At 46.3% G+C, this 14,067-nt stretch overlaps 1 long non-coding RNA gene and 1 pseudogene across 1 annotated transcript in view; both read left to right on the top strand.

Moving 5' to 3' along the window:
* The window catches only part of LOC138990753 (uncharacterized), a 137,791-nt gene that overhangs the window by 26,377 nt on the left and 97,347 nt on the right, over positions 1–14,067 (top strand). The gene's annotated exons all lie outside the window — the stretch shown is intronic.
* LOC102266234 (acyl-CoA 6-desaturase-like) lies at positions 8,002–9,332 on the top strand (annotated as a pseudogene).

The raw sequence follows: 14,067 nt of genomic DNA, 5'->3' as shown, positions 1-14,067 counted from the left end.
ATTGCTGGAATTCAAATCCAAGTTGGACTGACTCTTAACATTGCACCTACCAACTCAATAGTAGAAATGTATATTTTGACCCTCGCCAGTAAATTAGTGAGTTCTGTGCTTGCACAGACAAAGACAGAACAAATGAAAAACAACTCTCCAAATCCAATCTTTGTATCTTAATCCAAATAGGACTTCTGTGTTTGAGAGAGGAAAGGCCAGGCTAAACGCATGTATCAGAGAGATTAAAACTGAAGGGCTCTTCAAACACCACACCTAAGTGGGCGTTTAAGCTGGGAGTATTAGTGGGAGATGCCAACTGATGTGTCTGCTGTGAGAGTCCATAGGGAGAGTGAATATCATGATGAGTGTCCACTGTGAATGCTGGGAGCCAAACACATGGCCTTCAGCAGGTGGTTGGATCGGCAAATCCATCTTGAGTCTGGCTGCCGGCAAGCATTTCACATCATCCTTGCTGGCCAGAGCTGAAACTCACTAGATTTAAATGAAAACTGCTGACAGGAAGTGAAGTGATTTCGATTTTGTGGTGGAAGGTGTGAAGTGCAAAGTCAAGTGTAAACCTCTAAGCATTTTGTTTCGAGGGATCTAAGCATTTTGTTTCGAGGGATCTAGGAGAAGATTTAAGAAGCTGGGTATTTTAGATTCATGACCTTCTGCTTAGGGTCCTGTTTTAAAACTGGTCCCTGGGTTGCAGAAGACAGAGAAACAATACAGCCATTCACTATGACTTGTTATAAAACTTAGCTAGTGCTTTTTAAAAATAGTGTCAAACCAAATTAGCTCTGGGCACCTGCTGGAGCTTATGTGTTTTCAGATAGACTTGTTTGCTGTCAGCCAAAAAAAAAATCAACCCAACAAAACCCTCCACCCACATGGTTTGTTATAAAACCTGACACTCCTAATGCTTTTCTAAGCTACTTCTCTTAGATCAAATCATTCAAAAAAAGTCATACAGAAAAAAGTCATTTGACACCTTGAAAGAATGGGGCAAATTATTTGTTGTTAGATATGGTCTCGGGGTCAGGTGACAAAAACTGGATGTTAAATGATGTGATGTATTAATCCCGTTGTAAAAGGTTTTCTAATTCTTTAGGTGAAAAATTTCAACACTGATATTATAATATGGCTGGAACTTGAGGATTTACAGTTTCATGCTTAAAGCATCTCTGTTATTGTACTATTTATCCAGGACCTGCATGGATAGCTGTCAAGTGATTTGAACATTTTGTTTATTTATCAGACAGAGAGAGATAGATGCTGGCTAAATGAACAATGGCAACAATTATAGCAAAAAAAATGGCAAAAATCATTTCATGGAGGTTTTATATTAAAATGTCAATAGCTAAAGCTGTTAATTGCTCATAGAGGATGCTGAAATCTGGACCAACGCTGACAAATGAAAAACTCATTTCTGAATTCTGAGTACTCTGGGAGTATCTTAGACTTTGCAGACCTCACCTAAACTCTCACCTCCACTGGCTCTCTGATTGCCGTTCAAAACTAATTCTACTTAGACAGACATTATACAGACATTTTATATGGTAGAAAGGCTTGGAGAAGAAGCCTGTCTTACCATCATCAGGTACATGTCAATGAATAAAATACAACTGACTTACTAGTGATTCATCCTGCCTTCCTGAATAATTTTGAATAATTGCTTTCCTAAATACTGCAGGTTCTCAAAATCATGTTAGTATCTTAGAAGTCCTGATGGGGTACTTGTAATAATAATAACATGGATAATGATGCTGCTTCCACTTACTAAATACCTGGTGTTGAAATAGATACTTTCTATGCATTTTTTATATACATGATAACAACTGTGTGAAACAGTTATTCTTACCCCAATTTTATAAATGGGGAAACTGAGCATCTTAGCATTAAAACATAGTTAAAATCAAGGGAATATTATTAATAGAATTTGAATCAAACAGCCTGACTTAAAACAGTGTTGTTTCCTTTATACAAGGAAGGGAAAAGGCAGAAGAGAATGTAAAAGAAGACATTCACTCCACGAAGTGACCCATAAAATAGCAAACTCACTACTCCCCTGCTTTGAAACCTGAGATACAAATATGATATAGAAACACATTCTTGCTTACTCTGAATGAGGAGACGCAGGTAAAAACTTGTAGAAATTTTCTAGGCACCCTTCTAAACAGGTGTGGTTTGAATTTACCCAGGATGGCAGAGTAGTAACAAAAGTGCCTTATTTGTTTGCCAATAGGACTGGTCAGATACAACCATAAAAATGTGTGAATTCTCTATTGGCTAATCCACTTTGCCATAGAAATCTTAAACGCCTTTTTTATGAATGCTCACCAATCCTCCTTTCGTTGAACCTCAAACCCTATAGTTTTACTAAGGACCCGAGAGTCTCACAGATGCTTATACTAGAGCATTTGGTTTTGCTTAAATTATCATTGCAAAATCGGATTCAGTATTTCCTACAGCTATTTGAAATGAATCTAGATATACCAAATAAAGCAAAGTAACCTAAAAAAATTTATTGGCTTTGGACTTTTTTCTTCTTTATGGAGAGAACTCAAGCTTTGTATAAATCTGTGTGTGTGTGCACCAGTGGCCAAATCAGAACATATGAGAAATTTGTTCAGCTTCATTTGCCACCACTTATTTATACAGCTGAGTCATGTGTTAAGTATTTGGAAGCATCTTTCATTGCTAAATTAGCCCTCAACTAATTGGCCTGGAGTTAAAAAAACAAAGATCCTATTATGATTTGTCTGGGGTTATGTAGCCTTGTCTAAAAATACCCTGTCTTGTTCTTATATTAAAACATTGTAAATATCATATAAAAACCAAATAGCAATGCTTTTATCTCATGATAAATGTAATCATGAGATATCCTTTAGCTGAAGTCTTTATTTCTGTCCCCAAGCTGTTATAAACATATTTTCTTACTGCCCCAAATTGCTTAGGTCATTTCTTTTTCTTACACAAGACCACCTGTGGGGAATTACCATCTCTTTGTGCATATTATCAAGAGGTACCTCACTGGCTGGACTAAGTCTGTAAAAGGTAGCCCTTCTCTGGGTCAGGCTGAGACAGCTGTGGGCTAAAAAATACAGTCACAACCTGAAAGGAGAGAGTCATTTTATTTGGTGGGAATGTTTAGGACTCCAAGCCTAGGAGACAGCATCTCAGTAGCTCTGAGAAAATTGCTCTAAGGAGGCAGGAGGAGAGGTCAGGCTCCCTTTGCAACAAAGGGAGCAGGCAGTCTGAACATCAAAGAGAATTTAGCACTGGAAGTATGGAAGATGCAAGCCTCTGGGCTCACTGAGCTCATTCCTTTCACGTGCACCTCAGCTCTCGGGGCCAACCCTGTTTCCTTGTCCACCCTTCTTGATTCCCCCAGCTCCTCAGCAATCACCTTGGCGGGTGGCAGCACCCCCTGAATTATAGTTTTGGAAGCCCTCATTCACATTTGGAGGCTAGAAATCGCTGATGGCTGTGACATTTCTTGTTTATTAATACACAGGAGATATTTTCATCTCACATAGCTCTGTGCCAACTCTGTGTAGACTGGATTTCAGCCCCTTTCCTCAAGGAATTCATATAGTGGGTGAGAAAGAGGCTTGTGTCAGTGTCACAGTAGCAAACAGAAGGCATAGCCATTGAGTAAACTGAAGAGGACCCAATAGTGGTAAAGAATCCACCTGCCAGTGCAGGAGACACAGGTTTAATCCCTGGGTCGGGAAGATCCCCTGGAGAAGGAAATGGCAACCTGCTCCAGTATTTTTGCCTAGAGAATCCCAAGGACAGAGGAGCCTGGTAGGCTACAGTCCATGGGGTTGCCAAAGAGTCAGACATGACTCAGTGACTGCTGCTGCTGCTGCTACTGCTGCTAAGTCGCTTTAGTCGTGTCCGACTCTGTGCGACCCGATAGACCGCAGCCCACCAGGCTCCCCTGTCCCTGGGATTCTCCAGGCAAAAACACTGGAGTGGGTTGCCATTTCCTTATCCAATGACTCAGTGACTAAATGACAGCAACAACAATAATGAGATCTTTACAGGCCATGGGTAGGGTGCCCGTAAGGGAGAGTGCAGGGCTTCAGAAGGGTCCATGGAAGGAAGCAGTTACTGGAATCTAGAGAAAAAGAGACAGTCAGGGTTCCTGGATGGAGCTGAAATCTTAGATGGGTGATACAGGTAGGGACTAAATGGGTAGAGAGAATAAACATCTCATCTCACTCTACTTCTGTCCTCTGATCTCCTGATATTCCTCAACCAGACATCGGGAGGCAAGGAAGTTCACTGATGTGGTTCTTGTGGTTCTTAGAGGTCAGCAGAGACCAGGGTGGAGGAGAGGGGAGACTAGGTCTGGGCGGGGGGCATAGTCCATTTCTCTACCTCCCTGTGTATCCACTCTTGTCCTTCACTCAGGTAAGTGTTTGTGTCCCAACAGAGGAAACATTGTCCCATCAGTTAATCATTGATTCGTATGTCATCAATTTGGTTGTACTCTCAGCTGAAAATGTTAGCAATCACCAGCGTTCTTCCTGTAAAATCATGAGGATGTGGGGGAGAAAGGGAAAAATAATATAAAGTATTGCTGCTATGTTTTCTATTAATATTAATACTTCTGTAGATTGCCCCAAGAGTTAACTGGTAGCCATTATTGCTTTTGTTTAGGAGCCAATCCTGAACAAAAAGCCAAGGCTTCCTCTGTTAACGTCTCACCCAGATAGTGTGCTTTTCCTAGTGAGGTGGTCCAAACCTTCATTCCCATGGGATTTGCATCCTTGGATGTCTGTCTTAATTGAGTTGCTGCAATTTTTCATTGGTCAAGGCTATTGGTCAGTTTTCCATTGACCAGAGTTCTAGGAGGTGCTCTAGTCTTTCACATAGAGTCCTTCATACCTCTGTTATATAGCAGCAATCCAATTTCCTCCTGGTAATTGGGATCAATTTCCCTGGCCAGTAGAGAAACCTTTTTCCTCTGTCAACTCAGCAGCATGAGAATTTCAGAAAGGTCAGAGGTCAGCCTCAGGATTCATCAGAACAGTGACTGTGTTTCCCCTGGCCACTAAAATGTCTAAATCCACTGAGCTCAAAGTCACGTTGATAGGAAACAAAATTTCTTTGAGTTGCAAGGAAGATGAAAAAATTCACTAGATAACAGTGAGAGGGAGTACGTTTACCTTCTCCCTTTGGTTCCTGAACCCATGAACTCTGGCTCTGGAGGACATAGAACCATGTTGTAGTTAAGGCATATATTGTATTCTATAGGGTGGCATCCCAACCTCATAGTATTTCCCAGTGGTCTCTTAGTGCAGTAGATAATATTTAAACAGGCCATTTTATTGTTTTATCAAGCCAGTTACCTTTGGAGGGAAAGACCAATCAATTATATATACACACGACCCTTACTATTCTTTTTTTGCCTTAAAATATTTCCTCTGGATGGAGCATGTGAGTGGGACACCACTGGCAATAGTTAGAGCATTCTGTAAGTCCACATGGAGGGGCTGGAAAAAGCACTTTAGGCAGAGAAGACAAACGTATATCCAGAATATGAGTCTAAGGTGTGGGGACAAATTTCACCCCTTCCATCACGGAGGAAGGCCAGTGTAAGTCCAGGTGACTGGCTGGACCTCTGGGAGAGTCATTTTATATGTTTAATTTTGGGGGGGGAGATCATTTTATATCAGGAGTTTGGTGTTGGCTTCTACTGTTGGCATGCTGAACACTCAGCAGATATGGTAGCTGGATGAGCTTTGATAAGCTGATGCCTAGCCTTTATCCCTGTTACTGTAGCCACTATTTTTTTTAAGACTTTTTTGATGGGGATCATTTTTAAAGTCTTTATTGAGTTTGTTACAATATTACTTCTGTTTTTTGCTTTGATTTTTTGGCCAAAAGGCATGTAGGACCTTAGCTCCCTGACCAGGGATCCAACCCACACCCCTTCCACTGGAAGGCAAAGTCTTAACCACTGGACCACCAGGGAGGTCCCCCATAACCACTCTTTGCATGGACCCACTGAGCAAACACTGAAGAGGCTAAGGAAAGAGGCTACTGTCAGAAATTAAATAGGTCATTTTGTCTACCTGATTGAGAGCCTCCTTCAAAGTGATCCTTGTGGTGAATGTCTTCATACCTCATGTGCATTCTGAGTCCAACCACATATCTCTCCCCCGCTCACCTTCACCATCCATTTCCCAATTTTGATTGCAAGTCTGTGACTAGCCAGCCAGCACTATTAGGTCTTGCCCATGAGTCAGTGTCGATCTAGATCTCAGTGGCTTTTCCTTTTTCACAAAGCAAACAACCCAAAGCTTTTCTTGTGGGGAGGGTTTACACTAGCCACTGTTTTGCAGGGGTGACCTGAAAGGCATATGGTGGAGATTTATTTTTTAGCAGGACTAGGCATTTTTCTCCTCTCTTAACTGATCACAAGAAACTCCCAGTGACCCCTTGGGATTGGGGGGAGAGATGTCCTTTCCAGACATTGCTGAGTCTGATCTGTATTGTAGACTTTCTAGTTGGTTTATTTGTGTACCAGGTTTTATTTGCAGCTCCTGAGTTCTTCATTTGCGGCATGTGAACTCTTAGTTGCAGCATGTGGGATCTAGTTCCCTGGGACCAAACCCAGGCCCCCTGCATTGGGAGCTTGGAGTCTTAGCCCCTGGACCACCAGGGAAGTCCCTACAATTCTACAATTTCTAATTTATGATGGAATGCTGCTGTATATAGTCAACTTTGTAATTTGGTGGATCAGATAAACAACTAATTCATGATAGCTCAAAATTGCAATATCACTTGATGCTACATGGTCTAGGCTTTCACCCTCTACCAGGGCTTGGGAATAAGCCAAGAGCTGCCTTTCAAATGAAGAGTCTTTATTGATAAAAAAAGGGCATGGTTTGTTGAAGGCACATTTTTGTGGTACCAACTGAAGGTATCTCCTCCAAATTCTCTTACAGGAGAGGTGCTGAGTCAGATTTTGAAGAATGACTTAATACTTATTTGTTGGGTAGACAAGCTATTGAACAGCATGTACATAGACAAGAAAAAGTGACATAACAGAGTACTAACGTAGGGGACTTCCCTGGTGGTCCAGTGGTTAAGAATCTGTCTTCCAATGCAGGGGATGCAGGTTTGATCCCTGGCCTGGGAACTAGGATCTCATATGCCCCAGGGCAACTAAGCCTGCATGCCACACTAGATAACCCTTGTACTGCAGTGAAGATCCTGTGTGCCAAACTAAGACCCAACACAGCCACAGTAAATATTTTAAAAAACAGATGATGTGATACCTGTCTAAGAGTTATAAAAAAAGAATACTGCCCCACCGCAAAACACAAGGAGCCGCGCGGCCCTCTTTGTGCGGGCATCAGGTGCACATCCAGGAGAGCGGGTCGCCGGCGTGCGCGTAAGCGCCGGGAACCCCAACCGCCGCCCCCTCTTGCCCGCCTGGCTCCCTTGGGATCTCCTCGGGCGCCCCCGGCTGGAGTCGGGGGAGGAAGGAATTCGGACACGTAACCGGCCTCCCGGGCCCTCTGGACTCCGCGTGGCCAGGGACCCGGGAACCGCTGCCCCAGCCCGCTGGCCTTCGAAAGATCCGCCTGGGCCAAAGGCAGGAGGGGCAACGCGCCCGGATTGGTGCAGTCGCTCTGCTGATCACTGTGGAAACCCAGGCGGAGGGGAACGCGGGAGGATGCGGAGCCCTGGGCTAGTCGGGGGAGCCGGAGGGGCGGGCAGAGGAGGCTTTGAGGCCCTGAGCTACCCGGGAGTTTTCTTTGGAGGCAAAAGTCCACTGCAAGCTGTGGGCGGGGAGGGGGGGTGGTGGAGGTGGGGCGCGGACAGAGGGGACCACTTGGGGGCACTTGGAAGCGGAGAAGAAAGGCAGGGATGGATACTCCGGAGCCGAGGCAAGGAGGCTGGGGGAGGGGATGTCGTGGGAGGAGGAGGAGGAGAAGACAAAAGCCTAAAGCGGACTGCACTCACCGCACCCGGTCAGCAGGCAGCATGGGGAAGTGGGGTAACCAGGGCGAGGGGGCCACCAAGCTTGAGGCACCGATGCCTACCTTCCTCTGGGAGGAGATTCAGAAGCACAACCTGCGCACCGGACAGGTGGCTGGTCATCGATCGCAAGGTCTACAACATCACCAAATGGTCCAGCCGGCACCTGGGGGGCCAGCGGGTCATCGGGCACTACGCCGGGGAAGATGCTACAGACGCCTTCCTGGCCTTCCACCGCAACCTCGGTTTTGTGCCTGAGTTCATGAAGCCCCTATTGATTGGAGAGCTGGCCCCTGAGGAACCAGGACCACGGCAAGAATTCCCAGATCATCGAGGACTTCCAGGCCCTAAGGAAGACCGCTGAGGACATGAACCTGTTCAAGAGTAACCAGCTCTTCTTCCTTCTCCACCTGGCCCACATTATCGCCATGGAGAGCATCGCCTGGTTCACTGTCTTCTACTTTGGCAATAGCTGGATTCCAACCGTCATTACGGCAGTTGTCCTTGCTACCTCTCAGGTCCAGGCTGGATGGCTGCAACACGATTACGGCCACCTCTCTGTTTACAAGAAGTCCATGTGGAACCATATCGTACAGAAGTTCATCATCGGTCACTTAAAGGGTGGCTCTGCTAACTGGTGGAACCATTGCCACTTCCAGCACCACGCCAAACCCAACGTCTTCAACAAGGATCTGGATGTGAACTTGCTGCATGTGTGTGTCCTGGGCGAGTGGCAGCCCACTGAGTACAGCATGAAGAAGCTGAAATACCTGCCTTACAACCACCAGCATGAGTACTTCTTCCTGATTGGGCCTCCGCTGCTCATCCCTTTGTACTTCCAGTACCATATGATCATGACCGTGATCGTTCACAAGGACTGGGTAGACTTGGCCTGGGTCATCAGTTACTATACCCGTTTCTTCATCAGCTACATCCCTTTCTGTGGTGTCCTGGGAGCCATCCTTTTCCTCAACCTCATCAGGTTCCTGGAGAGCCACTGGTTTGTGTGGATCACACAGATGAATCACATCGTCATGGAGATTGACCGAGAGCCCTACTGCGACTGGTTCAGCAGCCAGCTGGCAGCCACCTGCAACGTGGAGCAGTCCTTCTTCAACGACTGGTTCATTGGGCACCTCAACTTCCAGATCGAGCACCATCTTTTCCCCACCATGCCCTGGCACAATCTGCCCAAGGTCGCCCCCCTGGTGAGGTTCCTGTGCGCCAAGCACGGCACTGAGTACCTGGAGAAGCTGCTGCTCCGGGCCCTGCAAGATATCATCGGGTCCCTGAGGAAGTCTGGATAGCTGTGTCTGGACGCCTACCTCCACAAATGAAGCTGCAGCCCTCGGGGCGCTCACGGGGGACAGTGGGGGAGGAGCAGGTGGGAATGGCGGCGAAGGGGAGGGTGGGGTTTTGTTCAGAGAGGCGTCCGGAGGCTGTGGCGCGTGGCTCACAGACTTCAGGCTTGGTCTGTCCTCTCTCGCTGTCTGGTTTCAAGGCTTTCACACCTCCCTCTGACACCCTCCCTCCTGGGCCCCGGCCAGTCAGCCCCACCTCCACCCTCTGTCCTTAAGCATCTGCCAGACCAGATGTGCACAGGTGCAGCCTATGAGCCCCCTGCAGCCTGGCCTCCAGGCCACACACCACCCTCTTTTTCTCCCTCACCTGCTCTTGAGGTCCTCAGGGCTGGGTCCCACCCGGCAGGTGGGACAGCTCCGTGAGCCTGCAGGTCGGCCCCACCCCCTCGGACAGCCACCCACCCTCTGCCCTTCTGTGAGTTGATGTGCTTGATTCCCCGGGTCTCCTTCCCACCACCGGCTCGGTACAGGGGGCGCTCCTCCAGGCCCCACTTTCTCTTCAGATGTCCAGGGCCCTGGCCCTGATGCCAGGCTCCCTTCGGCTGTGTTGCAGCCAGCTCAGGCCTCTGAGCCCAGGGAAACATCCTGGCCCCACCAGAGCCCTCTGACCCAGGGCTCCAGCAGTTCCATCCCGCCACTTCCCAAGTCCAGAGCCTGTGACCTTGGATCCAGGGGTGGGGCCACAGATGAGCTCAGCGGAAGCAATGGCCAGGCCTGTAGGTTCAGATGTTTGTTCTGGTTGGGAGATCCAAGATTCTAGAGGATTTGGACTCTCCCCTAGTAGTGCTCCGTTACTGCCAGGCAGTGCCAGCCAGTCCCTGGCCACTTGGCTGGTATGGAGTTAGGCCCTACAGGCTGCAAGTGGGCACTGGAGCCCAGAAGCCTGTCACAGCCCCTCCCTATGTTGGGGCTGCCCGCGTGGACATGCTCTTTCCCGGTCTATCACGCTCTTGTTTCTTTTACTCGTTTTTTAACCTTTTGCTACAGGATGCGTTCTGCTGGGGGTGGCAGTGGGACTGGGCCTTGGGACGATCTGCCTGTTCCCACCCCCACCCCTCTGCAGCCTCCCCAGGCCCCACAGTGGGCTGAGCTGGGCTCAGTCACTGAGACCTCCATGGCCTGACTGTCAGCAGACAGAAGGAAGGAGTTCCAGAGGAGGGTGACCCCGAGAAGCCAGGGACTTGGTGGTGGTGGGGGTACCCAATGGGACAAGGAGGGGTTGGGGCTGAAGGCCAGACAGCTGAGGGGACAGGAAAGTGAGAGGGTGGGGAACCTGGGAGCCACTGGGAGGATCCAGAGCTGCTGCATCTGGAAATTAACCCATTAACCCATAGATAACTCCAGGGGAGGGCAGGGCAGGAGGGACCAGCTCTGGCTGGTGATGGACCTGAGGGTTGCCATGGCAACGACGGATCCAACCACCTGAAGCCCTCCCACTGAGAACACACTGGCCCAAAGAGCCACTGTCCCTCCCCTGAGACAGAATGGATCCATAGGGAGCTGAACTTAATTTTTATCATGTTGCTTTCCCACCTCTACACTTTTGGAAATAAATGAAGTGATTTTATTCTCAAAAAAAAAAATAAAAGAATACTAATGTCATTGATATTCCTGGATTATGGGGTGAAGGCGATGTGCTCAGTGTCCGGGTCATGGGGGCCCACTGAACCCTGGTGGAAAAAGGTACTGAATTCTTTTAAGCAGATCAGATCAGATCAGTCGCTCAGTCATGTCCGACTCTTTGCGACCCCATGAATCGCAGCACTCCAGGCCTCTCTGTTCATCACCAACTCCCGGAGTTCACCCAGACTCACGTCCATCGAGTCAGTGATGCCATCCAGCCATCTCATCCTCTGTCGTCCCCTTTTCCTCCTGCCCCCAATCCCTCCCAGCATGAGTCTTTTCCAGTGAGTCAACTCTTCACATGAGGTGGCCAAAGTACTGGAGTTTCAGCTTTAGCATCATTCCCTCCAAAGAAATCCCAGGGCTGATCTCCTTCAGAATGGACTGGTTGGATCTCCTTGCAGTCCAAGGGTCTTCTCCAACACCACAGTTCAAAAGCATCAATTCTTTGGCACTCAGCCTTCTGCACAGTCCAGCTCTCACATCCATACATGACCACAGGAAAAACCATAGCCTTGACTAGACGAACCTTTGTTGGCAAAGTAATGTCTCTGCTTTTGAATATGCTATCTAGGTTGGTCGTAACTTTCCTTCCAAGGAGTAAGCGTCTTTTAATTTCATGGCTGCAATCACCATCTGCAGTGATTTTGGAGCCCAGAAAAATAAAGTCTGACACTGTTTCCACTGTTTCCCCATCTATTTCCCATGAAGTGGTGGGACCGGATGCCATGATCTTAGTTTTCTGAACGTTGAGCTTTAAGCCAACTTTTTCACTCTCCACTTTCACTTTCATCAAGAGGCTTTTGAGTTCCTCTTCACTTTCTGCCATAAGGGTGGTGTCATCTGCATATCTGAGGTTATTGATATTTCTCCTGGCAATCTTAATTCCAGCTTGTGTTTCTTCCAGTCCAGCGTTTCTCATGATGTACTCTGCATAGAAGTTAAATAAACAGCGTGACAATATACAGCCTTGACGAACTCCTTTCCCTATTTGGAACCAGTCTGTTGTTCCATGTCCAGTTCTAACTGTTGCCTCCTGACCTGCATACAAATTTCTCAAGAGGCAGATCAGGTGGTCTGGTATTCCCATCTCTTTCAGAATTTCCCACAGTTTATTGTGATCCACACAGTCAAAGGCTTTGGCATAGTCAATAAAGCAGAAATAGATGTTTTTCTGGAACTCTCTTGCTTTTTCCATGATCCAGCGGATGTTGGTAATTTGATCTCTGGTTCCTCTGCCTTTTCTAAAACCAGCTTGAACATCAGGAACTTCATGGTTCACATATTGCTGAAGCCTGGCTTGGAGAATTTTGAGCATTACTTTACTAGTGTGTGAGATGAGTGCAATTGTGTGGTAGTTTTAGCATTCTTTGGCATTGCCTTTCTTTGGGATTGGCATGAAAACTGACCTTTTCCAGTCCTGTGGCCACTGCTGAGTTTTCCAAATTTGCTGGCATATTGAGTGCAGCACTTTCACAGCATCATCTTTCAGGATTTGAAATAGCTCAATTGGAATTCCATCACCTCCACTAGCTTTGTTCGTAGTGATGCTTTCTAAGACCCACTTGACTTCACATTCCAGGATGTCTGGCTCTAGGTCAGTGATCACACCATCGTGATTATCTGGGTCATGAAGATCTTTTTTGTATAGTTCTTCTGTGTATTCTTGCCATCTCTTCTTAATATCTTCTGCTTCTGTTAGGTCCATACTATTTCTGTCCTTTATTGAGCCCATCTTTGCATGAAATGTTCCTTTGGTATCTCTGATTTTCTTGAAGAGGTCCCTAGTCTTTCCCATTCTGTTGTTTTCCTCTATTTCTTCTGAAGAAGGCTTTCTTATCTCTTCTTGCTATTCTTTGGAACTCTGCATTCAGATGTTTATATCTTTCCTTTTCTCCTTTGCTTTTTGCTTCTCTTTTCACAGCTATTTGTAAGGCCTCCCCAGACAGCCATTTTGCTTTTTTGCATTTCTTTTCCATGGGGATGGTCTTGATCCCTGTCTCCTGTACAGTGTCACGAACTGCATTCCATAGTTCATCAGGCACTCTATTAGATCTAGGCCCTTAAATCTATTTCTCACTTCCATTGTATAATCATAAGGGATTTGATTTAGGTCATACCTGAATGGTCTAGTGGTTTTCCCTACTTTCTTCAGTTTCAGTCTGAATTTGGCAATGAGGAGTTCATGGTCTGAGCCACAGTCAGCTCCTGGTCTTGTTTTTGCTGACTGTATAGAGCTTCTCCATCTTTGGCTGCAAAGAATATAATCAATCTGATTTCGGTGTTGACCATCTGGTAATGTCCATGTATAGAGTCTTCTCTTGTGTTGTTGGAAGAGGGTGTTTGTTATGACCAGTGCATTTTCTTGGCAAAACTCTATTAGTCTTTGTCCTGCTTCATTCCATATTCCAAGGCCAAATTTGCCTGTTACTCCAGGTGTTTCTTGAGAGGAGTTATCTTATATCTTTAGGAAATGGGCTACTCTTTGTATCTCTTCTGGTGCCTTGGACAACCCCTTTCAATAATTTATCATGCAGATTGTTTTGGCTTGGAGTTTTAATTGAAAATATGTTAGTCACATATTATATCCCTTATATTTAATATTTATTTTTATTTTATTTATTTGGAGGTGCTGGGTTTTAGTTACAACACGCACCAATGAAAAGATCCATGCAGGATCTTTAGTTGTGGCATGTGGGATATAGTTCCCTGACCAGGGATTGAACCTGGACCGCTTGCGTTGGAAGCGCAGAGTCTTAGCCACTGGACCACAGAGAAGTCTCCACATGTTTTGTCACTTGTTATAGTAAGTTCACAACTTTTTCTTTCTACTAGGCTTCTCTCTCCCTCCCCCTCCTACCTGCCCCCCATCCCTTCATGTAAATGAGACTGCATGGGGGCACTTAAATGGGAATTAGCTCTAATTCTGCTACTGGATTCTCAACATTATAATTTCTAATCTATTTGCCAATTTCTTTGCCAAGTAACTTCCAAAGAAAAAAAGGTTTCACCTCCTCACTTCTATGAGTAAGACACTAATGCAAATACATCCCATCTGTTAACCTTTTTGTATTCCCTTACTACATGT

This window comes from Bos mutus, chromosome 14 (assembly GCF_027580195.1).
Source record: "Bos mutus isolate GX-2022 chromosome 14, NWIPB_WYAK_1.1, whole genome shotgun sequence".
Taxonomy (NCBI): Eukaryota; Metazoa; Chordata; class Mammalia; order Artiodactyla; family Bovidae; genus Bos; species Bos mutus.
The sequence above is the reverse complement of the archived record's forward strand: the minus strand, read 5'-3'. Positions and strand labels throughout refer to the sequence as shown.